This window comes from Rhipicephalus sanguineus, chromosome 8, assembly GCF_013339695.2.
Source record: "Rhipicephalus sanguineus isolate Rsan-2018 chromosome 8, BIME_Rsan_1.4, whole genome shotgun sequence".
Lineage (NCBI taxonomy): Eukaryota > Metazoa > Arthropoda > Arachnida > Ixodida > Ixodidae > Rhipicephalus > Rhipicephalus sanguineus.
The window spans coordinates 70,141,362-70,152,602 of NC_051183.1; positions in this window are offsets into that span (position 1 = coordinate 70,141,362).

Sequence of the window (11,241 nt, forward strand, 5' to 3'; positions counted from 1 at the left end):
ACAATGCGAATTGCGCAACGAGTAAGTTGTTGAATGCTTCCAACCCATTACAAAGAGCTCTGCCATAATTCTTCATCGTCATCACGCACAGCATCAACAAAGTGCGCATAATGCCTTACATGCGTTTAGCAGGTACCACGGGTGTCTGTAGAATGACGAAAAATGGCACAGTGCCTACTGCCCTACTTCTCAAAAATTACAATGATTTATGCGTAGTGGGTTCCTCGCAAGTGCACTTTTGTTGGTTGCCAAGGAAGCCCATAAGGCTTCCATGATCCATTTCCTCAGAGTCTCAATAAAGTCAATTCTCTCTGTCTCTCGCTCTACGTTTCTCCGGTTAAAGTGTGTTATAAAGCGTGGTGGGACAGTTAAATAACGACCGGGCGTCACACAATATGCATTACGTAACTAGTGGGTCGTTTAAAGCTTCCAACCCATTACAAAGGGCGCAACCATAATTATTCATCGTCATCAACCGCCGCATCAACAAACTGCACATAATCGCTTACATATGGTACCTCGCTTCTCCGCAGAACAACGAATAATGTCGTGCTGGGTGCTTCCCAACTTCCCAAAAATTACGCTTTGTGGCGTAGTGGGTACGTTGCTAATGTACCTGTATTAGTAGCCACAGGAGAGTTTATAACGGGCTCTAGAAATGCCGCTCTTCCAGCTTTCGCTGTGACTGTGCTGCGCTTTCCGCGCAGGCCTGGCGTTTTTTTTATTGTTCAACAACGCACAGGAAAAATCTCCCACCGGCACCACCTTGGAGGTCAAAGCGTAAGACTGGTTACGCACTACGACTACTACGACTACGACTACGAGGGACGAACGGGTGCCGCCTTAAGGAGCTTCGCCCCTAAAAAGATGGTTGGTTGATCCCTCCGTCATAGGAATCGGTGTAACACGAATGTGAAACGTGTCGTCACCGTAGTATTTTATTGTTTATAGTGCGCTGGTATATGAGAGCTTGCACAATGTCTAGTGTTGTTTGGCAAATATAGCACCGCTTGATGGTGGACACATCGCACTCACGTTGACGCCTAGTGGCACATCTCCGTACCGACGACAAACGCCCATGATCATGATTTAACCCTTGCGGTAGCTGAAGTTCTTAAGATATACGTGGGCTCCGCATATGGTGAATTCCGCGCAATGATGGCATCAACAGGCACATAATAAACACTAATTCTCGCTATGCACTCCTCCAAAGCGTCGTGGAATGCGATGAGAAACGCTACGAGCGTCGTGTCTTCCCTCTAGCCTGGACGTTCGTTCTCACAGGGCGAGCGCGGAACACGGTGCGACAGCCAGGCTATGGTAGCCAGGCGAGCGTCGGAGAGCTACTTGTCGATATGTATGCATGCAATGAGTGACGCTTGCGCTAAAACCGCCACCTCGCGGAGTGTTAAAACGTTGACGAAATTAAACTAGTATTTTGATATGGGCCGAAATTTGACGGTCGTTAAACGGCGCGTTTTTTAACACGAAAGTGTTTTATGCCGGGGTCCACCAAGACTTCAGTGACGTATTTCCGTCACGGAAATGACGTCGAAAAAATATGCCTAATCAGATGGCAAAGAAAAAAAGGTACCGTCAACGGGAATCGAACCCACGACCGCTTGGTCCGCAACAACAGATGCCGGGCACGCTATCCACTGCGCCACGGTCACAGACTCTGGAGGCTTTACGAACGCGCCTTTTATATCTACCACTCTCCCGGTCGGCTAGGTGGTGTTGACCTCTGGGAGCGGTAAGGTAAAGTAATTCGTCATTGCTGTGGCCTCCGCGACTAGCCCCTGCAACGCGTTACGCGTCCGTCCCATTCGGCGCGTTTTCAATAGAAGTTGAATTTTGTCAATGCCTTAACACACCGCGAGGTGGCGACCTTTGCCCAAGCGTCGTAAAAGCGTCGGCCTCGCTCAGCATCACGCTAATACAAACCAAAAATAGCTCTGCGACGCGCGCCTGCCTCACCTGGCTGTAACCCCACGTTCCCCGTCGTCGCGCTCGCCCCGAGAAAAATCGCGGCCGTGCTACCGGGGCGACACGACGCGCTTTGCGTTTCCCTCTAGTGCGGCCGTGGGTGTTCAATCACATTTTAACATGCCGCGGTACGGCGAACAAGCTCTGCGTCCAATATGCGACGCTTTCTGGCTATCACACCTCGTTCTCTGATTACGCTTTCACCGTTAACTACTACAGATACCACAAGGGTTTGTTTAGTCATTTAACATGGACGTTGGTCGTCGGGATGGAGGTGTACCACCAATCATCAAAGAGGGTGCATACACGTTAAACGGCGCCATTAGCTGCCAGACATCAATATACATTGTGCAAACTCTCTTATATCAATGTACAGCAAAAATTCAATTACATCTGTAAGGGCACGCTTCACTTTCGTGTTATTCCGATTCCTATGACGGAGGGATCAACCGTGTTTTTTTTTTCTTTTTTGTTTTTTTTTTCGAGCCTGGTGCCACAGACGTCACCGCCCCGTTATAAAGGGGACGCTCATAGCATCCATCCATTAAAGGTTACTGTGAGAGGCAAGTGTGAAAGATAAAAGGCGCGTTCATGTCACCTCTATAATGTGTTTGGCGGAAGCTCAGTGGGGTAAACGCTCGCCAGCCATCGTCGCGGACCGAGAGGTCATGGGTTCGATTCCCGTCAACGGAACTTTTTCTTATAGTTTTTTTTCTTTGCCATCTCATGGCATTCATTTTTCTGATGTACTTCCGTGACGGAAATACGTCATGAAAGCCTTGGTGGACCCCGGCATAAAACACTTTCGTGTTAAAAGAAAGAGATAGAGGACGAAAGGCAGAAAAAAGAACAGGAAAACAGCAACAGCCAGGATACATAGGTGTCCATCAACTCCGCTGTCTTTAGTATTGCGCCTCCAATGGAAGCTACGCTAACTTTTTCTGCATTTATGTGGTTTTGTTGAAATACTTCGTGTTCATTTGCATTCGATACGTGCACCATTAGCCTGATTATCTCAACTGGTATGAACTCAGGTCCAAGTACGTTAATGAAACTAGAAAACCAGAGCAGGACTGCGTGGACAACATCGGACAAGACGAAATACAAAGGTCATATTCTATCTCAGATAAGGGCCACTTACTACTATGGTATGCGGATGGAGTCTCTAAAGGGTTTCTACTGCGGGCCAAGTCCGGAAGGCTAATCCTGCACGAAGCATCATTAAATCTATCTTCCCTCTTCATTCCCATGGATGCTGTACAGATTTGCGCTCCTTTTGATATAAAGAAATGACAAACACGCGTAATATATACGCGAGCTTAGACATTTTTCTTAGTACTTCCACGCATATAACTCTTTATTAGCAACCCTGGAATTCTTGCATACTCGCTACTTAGTGTCGGTCATATTATTTGGCGGAAGCTCAACTGACGAAGGCTCGTGAGTAACACGCACCATTCTCTACAGAATGAAATCAAAAGACCAGGCATACGGAATAAATATGAAAACTACGGGTTCTGTGGCGTGCGCATCTATAGAACTGAACATGTATTTTGGGTTGGGCTTCCTTCGGGATTGAACGCATTTTAGGATAGCCGGAGTAATTTTTTTTAATTATGCCTCAGTAATTCAGCGTGATCTTGGTTTCCCTCACAAACTCACAAACATTGGTTTCCACGAAGACTCTTCTGGACATATGTAAACAGTCGGTGGGTACTGTGTGGTTGCACGTGGCTTTCCCCAACACCTATGTGTTCCCCATAGGGATTCATAGCTGTGGCCACTGCGCTGTTGAGGATACAATAAGGCGCATTCTACTCGAGCGCTTGCAATACAGTCCATAAATTATCGCCGTATGTAGCACTTACGCAGTTCAACGAGCGCCATATGTTCGCAGAAATAAACGTCGTATATCTTGGAGAATAATCTGGCAAGAAAATGACAAAAAAACTATCACAAGATGGGTCAGTGGCTAAACGATGCCGGCACATGTGGCTATTTCTGAATGCGGCGTTCAGTAGTAGTCGACGATAGACTTTCTCAAAGTGGCGAGGAAGGTGATATGGAAGCCTTGCTTTTAAATAAGGGTCTATTTACCGCAGCGAGTGATCTCGAGGTGAAAGATTCCATAATGAATTCTTTTCCACGTCGGCGTACCTCCTTGCCGTTGCTGATGCATCTGATTTAGTAAAATCTATTAGCCAAATTATTCTTGAATGTAAACCTCACTGGGCAGCCAGTTCTATATTTTTTCGCTTCCGTATATGGCGCACTCTCCCGCAATACTTAAAGCATGTTTAAAAGCAGAAACTGGAGAAAGTTCGAAAAGATATGGCACGAGCTTTTTCGTTTCCTTTTCTACACAAAAATAAATACCTATATTTGTTTTACTCTTTTAGAAATTACAACAATGCAGCAACTTGTTTTGTGCAAGGCTGCCATATTCCCGGTTGTCTTAAATGCCTAGCAAAAACCTGCTTTTCATTAGGTGATCTATTGCGAAACGCACGGAGCATCAGTTCGCGGGAGATGACGTCAAGCAATGTAGGAGGAAATGGGATAGCTCTTGCTCAAGAATTGAGACAGCTTTCTTTTTCATGTATCGAACTTTCTTTTCCTGAAGCAACTAAACACTTTAGTATGAAGAAGGCATGTTGTTCTCTCTAATAACGTGACCTTTATGATGCTTATAACGTCATTGCGGTAAAGAATTCCATGCGACGTCACAGTATTGCGGGCGGTGGCTAACACTGCAAGCCAGAGTTGGATCTTGGATGGCGGGATTAGTACCTTATAACGCGAATGACAGAAGGCTGGGACAGTTGCCTGCATATCTTGCAAGCCCACTTCCGCCTGCAACGCGCAACGTCATCCTTCCTTTCCTCATGTGAACGGTACAGCAACCGCAATTGTAGCACAATTGTCTGGTCATGACATGAATAACGTGAAAATTCTGTCGCGCACGTCGACAAACCCGTTGCGCCAGACACCTGCCCCACATGCCCGTATACCACGGGCCGTGGTATACAGGTAGCCGCCACAGGTGATTGACAGTTTCTATCTACCCAGGAATGGCGAGAACAGACACTAATAAATTAGATGCAAGAGCGTTAAGAAAAACTGACATCGGCAGCGTTGACCCAACCAATGCAAATAATAAAAATTAGGATTCCTAGCAGGAATCGAACCCAAGCATTCTGCCTGGCAGTCAGGTATTCTACCACAGAACCACGAAAAGTCTAGGAACTGCTTTGGAGAAACACCGTATGCAGACGTGGTGTCGGTGAGCTAATTTGTAAGAAAGCTGTGATGCTAATTTTATAAGAAAGCAATAAGTGCTGCATATGTACCCCTTCGATACATGAGTCATCTCAGGGTAACGTCGTGGTTCCAGTGTTGGCTCCGATATTATAATAGTCTAATAAACATTACATTTGTATTCCCATGATTTAGCAAGCTATATTCAGGCGTCGCTCGACCCTGGATGAATACGCCAACGAAGTTACGTATGTTATTCACATCATCGCACCGCAAAGTTCACTTCGTTTGGATAATACTGGCGTATGTGCTCTAACGTGAGTGCTGCCGTTACGTGATACCATAAAATGCCCTTTAGAAGCAAGTGTTGTCGACGTTACTAGTAAGCCCGCGATGTGCACACAAGTACTATACTTACAAAAACACGTCGACCCTCCTCGCAACGCTTGGCTCAAAGTAAAAAATGCAGTATAGAACTAACTACTCGTTGACTGCTTCGCATGAAACCGATTCCCACAAGGTGTGGGACCTGCCGCATTTTTAATCAACTTTCGTATCTTTCCATAGGAGACGGGGAGGTGGGGGCGGAGAGAGGGGCGGCTGCCCTCTCGCCCCTAATCGTCTAAAGGGGGGCGTCTATTCCATCCCATGCCTCTACACAGTCTGGCCTTTCACGTCATTTTTGAATGCGGACGATTATGGCTACGCATGTTTTTTTTTTTTTTTTTTTACAATGATGGTGACCAAAGACTCCTGATGCTGAATTCAAAGAACTGTTTACTTCCCAGTTTTACACCCGGAAAGTCGGGGACAAATGACAGGCCGCTGTGAGAAGTACGTACGTCATGGCTTTATATTCATGTTCATTTTTGCATCAATTACGGAACTAGTTTTCTTTCGGACTGGACCGCGAAAGGGGGAAAGCGCTACGGTAAAACACCCCCCCCCCCCAACCACCCTCAAGGAGAACCCTGCGCACACCTATGTTTCGTTCTATTTTATACATTCCAATCGTTTAATTAAAACAGCAAGTAATATGATACGTTTTGCTTGCCTTTAATATTTGTCGTCTTTATATCGCTGCGACGAAAAGTAGGCCCCTGGATTGCCTTTCTCGTTCACTGCATAGCCATCGACTTCAGCAAGTTTGATGCTGTCAGATAGCATACGCGAGTAATTGATGGATTATTGCTCAGAAAGTTCACATAACTCCGTCGTACAAATGGGATGTTCCGCATTTGCCACCGCCGCCAAGGGTGGTTCTGAGGAGCGCTAGCAATTAGGGTGCGTTGATGCGCGTTTTGTCCGCTTTAGAGTGAGGACATCTGCGGTGTCTACTGCGGCGCGGCTGCCATAATTGAGCACACGTCGTCTTACCGGGTTCTCACCGGCTCTATTGCGGCTGCGCTGAGAGGCGCGAAGCAAAAAATGGCGTCGCGGCGGCATCAGGCCCTTCAAAGAATGGCAACACCGTAAGGGTAGCGCACACATAGAGGCACACTACTAACAGTTTTAAATGTTTCGCAAACACGAATTCTCTTAATAAGCGAATTAGTCGCCGAGGCAGTGCTTTGTGCTAGTTCCAACACGTGGTAAAGCTAAGCGTAACGTTACTACGTCATTTATATAGCAGACTTGAATTGTCTGGTGATGTGCGACCTGTTGCTATTTGCTATTTAGTCACTGAATGCAATGATTCACTTTTCTGAGGATGAATGTTTGAACGCGTTTTCTTAAGGCGGAAGCCTTAAGTCTCGTTGCGCGGGCCCTTCATCTAAGCATGGCAGGCGAATGATGTGGTACAAAAACACACGTTACATACTTCGCCAATGACGTCGTAATCTGCAGTCATCATTACGTCGCAGATATGCACGGAGGAAGTGCCACACCAAGTGATATGTAGACAGCTTCAAGGGGTGGGGCAATGCAATCGACTGACAAACGTTTAGGTATTGTGTGCGTCTATCGCACACTGCTGGCTGTTTTCTCTCACCAGAAGTCTGGTACATCATTGTATAACTTATTCTATTCCCAAACGTGTAGCAGGATTTCGTCTTTAAGTTTAACAGACAGTACAACATGCTGCCGAACGTTTGTTCCTGACACACATAAATAGTGTGGCCCTACGTGCGACGTCAATCGAGAAAAAAAATGGTCATGTGAATTTGTGGCTTTCGGGACTTTTTTTGAACCACTTCCGAGAACTGGAGGTTTGTGAATCTCTTCTTATTCACTGTTTCGTTTGGGCTACAGTGTTATTCGCGCACCGAGGATGCCATTTGAGTTTCGCCGATGACGTCGATTTGTTTTGATTGATCCTTGAGGCGGAAACCCTCCTTGGCGCCAGCTGTCAGCGATGTTACTGAAGCATCTCTTCTCGTGACATTCCAGGACAGTGCATGTGTATCTGTGGACGATTATCTTAAATTCACATACACTCATCCCTCATACCCGATCATCATGCATTACGAAAAAAAAAAACATTAGCGGAAGTTCTAGTGGTATGTGCGGCATCCTTGTTGAGAAAGACTTTCAAGCAACAATTTATTCGCCAGGAGAGAGAAATGAATAGGAGTTAACATTGACGTCGCAAAAAATGCTGCAGTTTCCAGGTTGACGGATGATTCTACTGTTGTTTTCGTCCGGAAGTTTGGTGTGCGTATAAGCCTTGCTGTGAATGCTATTGTCTTCGTGTGGGCGAGCTTGAAGTTCCGTGAAAATATCAACGTTCCCTATGTAGCTCGGTTCACTACCCTTTTGATGTATGGGCGAATAAAGCCAGCAGATTCACTTTGAAGACCAATGACGGAGACACGCGAGCACAGCTCGCCCCATGAGCTAAAGGACAATGACACGAAATGGGGCCCTGACGGTTTCGTTATCAACTAATGACATTGTTGTGCTTAAAAATTTCATTATAAAAAAAAGAAGAAACCAGTCACGAGGTTTTCTCAGTGCGTTGAACTAAAGTGGTTTAAAAGAACTTGCGCCCGTGAGTCAGATGATGGGCTAGTAGTTTGAAGGAAACGAGCCTAAATTATATATTAGCAGAACAACACCAGCATGCAGGAGGAACGACGTGGCTAGGATAACTTGCAGTTCACTGTCCTAGCCATTCAAGTGTGGCTTGCTTTTGGAACACACAGGTGTCTCACCGAAATTTTAACTGAAACCTATCTTTTTTGTCAAATGCATTCAGAATCAGTAGAGCATGTGGTATATTTCGTCTGGAACAATTTTACACAGGCGCGAAGAAGAACACGCGTAACCGTCTTGTGCTGGGAGTTTCGTCGTCGTCGTCATTTATTGGTCGGAATCTTGTGGCCCGCGCTAGTACGCTACAGTTATAGCACTTCGCTTGGTATTACCGATGGATAAGTAGAGTATGTTACTCACAGGACGAATGGCACCTCTCCTCCATCCCTCCCCTCAAACGCGTTAGCTTAAACACTGTTTATTGTTCCCGTGTAGGCAGCGTTGTGTTAGACGACTCCTCACCTGGCCTCATTGTAAATTTTAATGAATCTCTGCAGATTCAAACGTCTCTTCTTGCAAAGTCTTTTCCTGGTAGTACCATTTCAAGTCGGTCCGTTAGTGAAACTGTTAGAAGAAATCTACCCGTGCTGTTGCCGTGGTTCTAGGAGGCGAGTTTTGATACCAAAGCCTTTTACTTTTCTTTGATTAGAGTCTGCAAGCGGTGACGGTCCTATGGAATCTCTCAGCTGCCGGCGTAGAAGCAGCGCGTTACATCTGCATGGTGACACCAACCCATCTTTTTTCTTCTATTTCTACTTTGTTTCTCGACACACTTGGAATGGCGGCATTGACCTCTTCGTATTCGATAAAGAGAAGTCACGTGTCATACAAAAGCGAATTCTAGAGAAAGAAATTTTCGTAAATGATTGTGGGCGTGAGCAGTCATACATGCGTCAGCCTGACAGCTCATCCGCATATCTTTATTTTCATTCCTTTATTCCTTTCTCTCAGAGCAGGCCAGCAAACAGGGCGCGCGTCTGATTGACCCGCCAGCCTTTCGTTGCAATCAGCACATCCTTCCCCATGGTTTTTCCTAATTTAGGCAAGTATCTCGCTCATAAATTTTCGAATCATTGCACTTGCAATTTCGTCGAATTGCGGGACAGAATTTTGAATGGCTGCATGAGGCACTGCGAAGAATTCTACCTTCGTGACCACGCGATCACTTCGACTTTTTCGACGCACATGTGATTCAATGTGCCTGGCTGCGTCGTGTCATCGCTGACATAGCGGTTCTTCGCGCTAGAATCAGGTCCCCATCTGTACTAGAGAAATAGTCCGCTATTTTTGGTGTGTTTATATTCATTGGGCCTTTAAATATTTCCCCTATAGCATGCCCTTGAGCACCGCCACCACGTGGGGGGACGGTGGGGGGGGGGGGTCTCCAAGTTGCTGCGGAGTGAAACGCAGAACTGCCGTCGAGGCACCTGTGGTGAGTTTTGCCACATGTTCGTTTGCATGTTTTGGGACCATGCGTCTTTAAAGGTTGGGGTTGGCACAGTGTCTCTTCCATAATCTTCCAGCAGACTCCACATGTTCTCCAAAAGGTGCAGCAGATATTGATATATCGCGGGGTTTCCCGTAGATCGTGCGTCATCCTTCGAATTTTACCCACGCCTCTCTCCAACGAACGTCACCCAGTCGTTCATTACATTAGTTGTCTGCTCCGGCGGAGTGCGTTTTGGAAAAGTCATCCAATCCGTTACTGTGACATCACCAGCCACTCTACGTAGCTTGGGTGATTCCGTCGACATGTACTGAAAATAATGTGATCCCTATGTACGTTCCGTATAGGGCGATCCCAGTCTTCTGGGCGCTCTTACGCCTACAAGACTCCGCAAGCCAAGCGATTCTAGTAGCCCAGCCTTGGGGACGTGGTTGGTAGGCAAGTGGCGGAATGTCCAACGGAAAGCCCATGTTTTTCTATGTGTTCGAATGAAGTTTATTTGGGGAGTGTGTTATATAAGCCTATAGGCATGCGCACACGGGGGGGGGGGGGGGTGGCCTTCCCCCTTAACTATCTAAAGGGAGGCGCCAATTCTGCCCAACACATTTACTCCGACGGGCCAGCGACGTCACTGTTTATTTTGTAGGGTTATAGCAACGCAAATTTTCTGACTGTAAGAGCGGTTGAAGACCACCGATTTCAAATTCCAAGAGCTGATTTACTTCCCACATTCAGCTCTGGAAACCCAAAGACCAATGGCAGCCCATTGTGAGAAGCACTTCATCGCTTCATTTCATTCTTGCATCCATTGCAGACCTTGTTTTCTTTCGGACTCAACCAAATCGGGAAAGGAGGGGGGTGCGGTTGAACTTGGGCGCCTCCTAATGGAGAAGCCTGCGCGGGCCTATGCATAAGCTTACGAAGTTTTGGGGTGTTCCAGCCACCAACCACAGACAGGTGAGTTTTGCTGCAGACCGATAATGTTTTACTGCAGGTTCTTTAGTCCTATAAGTTGGTTGTATTATGTCTATTTACGCAACTTATTGCTTCAGATATATGAGGACGCCTAAGGTGCCATTCCAATGTGTGATCACTGAAGCACTCCCGTGTCATACTTGATGTCCTATGAAACGCGAGAAAGAAACTCGGGAGTAACAGCCGTCGTTCGTTTACGGCAGGATAGTAGGCAGGCCTCATCAAGGCAAACGGTATGCGCTTGAAATTCTTCCGCGTGCTCCTGAAGATAGCACCAATAAGCAAGAGGGCCTACATCAAGAAAAGCTGACCTGCCAGTTCAACCTAACTCTAACGCGTCACATCTATATACAGCCTGGCTCATAGGCTGACCACAGAACTGCAGTCGACGGGAAGCAATGTGCTTCCTCCGGGGTCCAGGCGTAGGCATAGCCATACGATAACCTCATCACCAATACTACCTTATATGCACAAAACTAAAAAGCGGAAGAACTGGTGACCTAAGAGACCGCAGTGGTAAAAAACATACTTCATCCTAA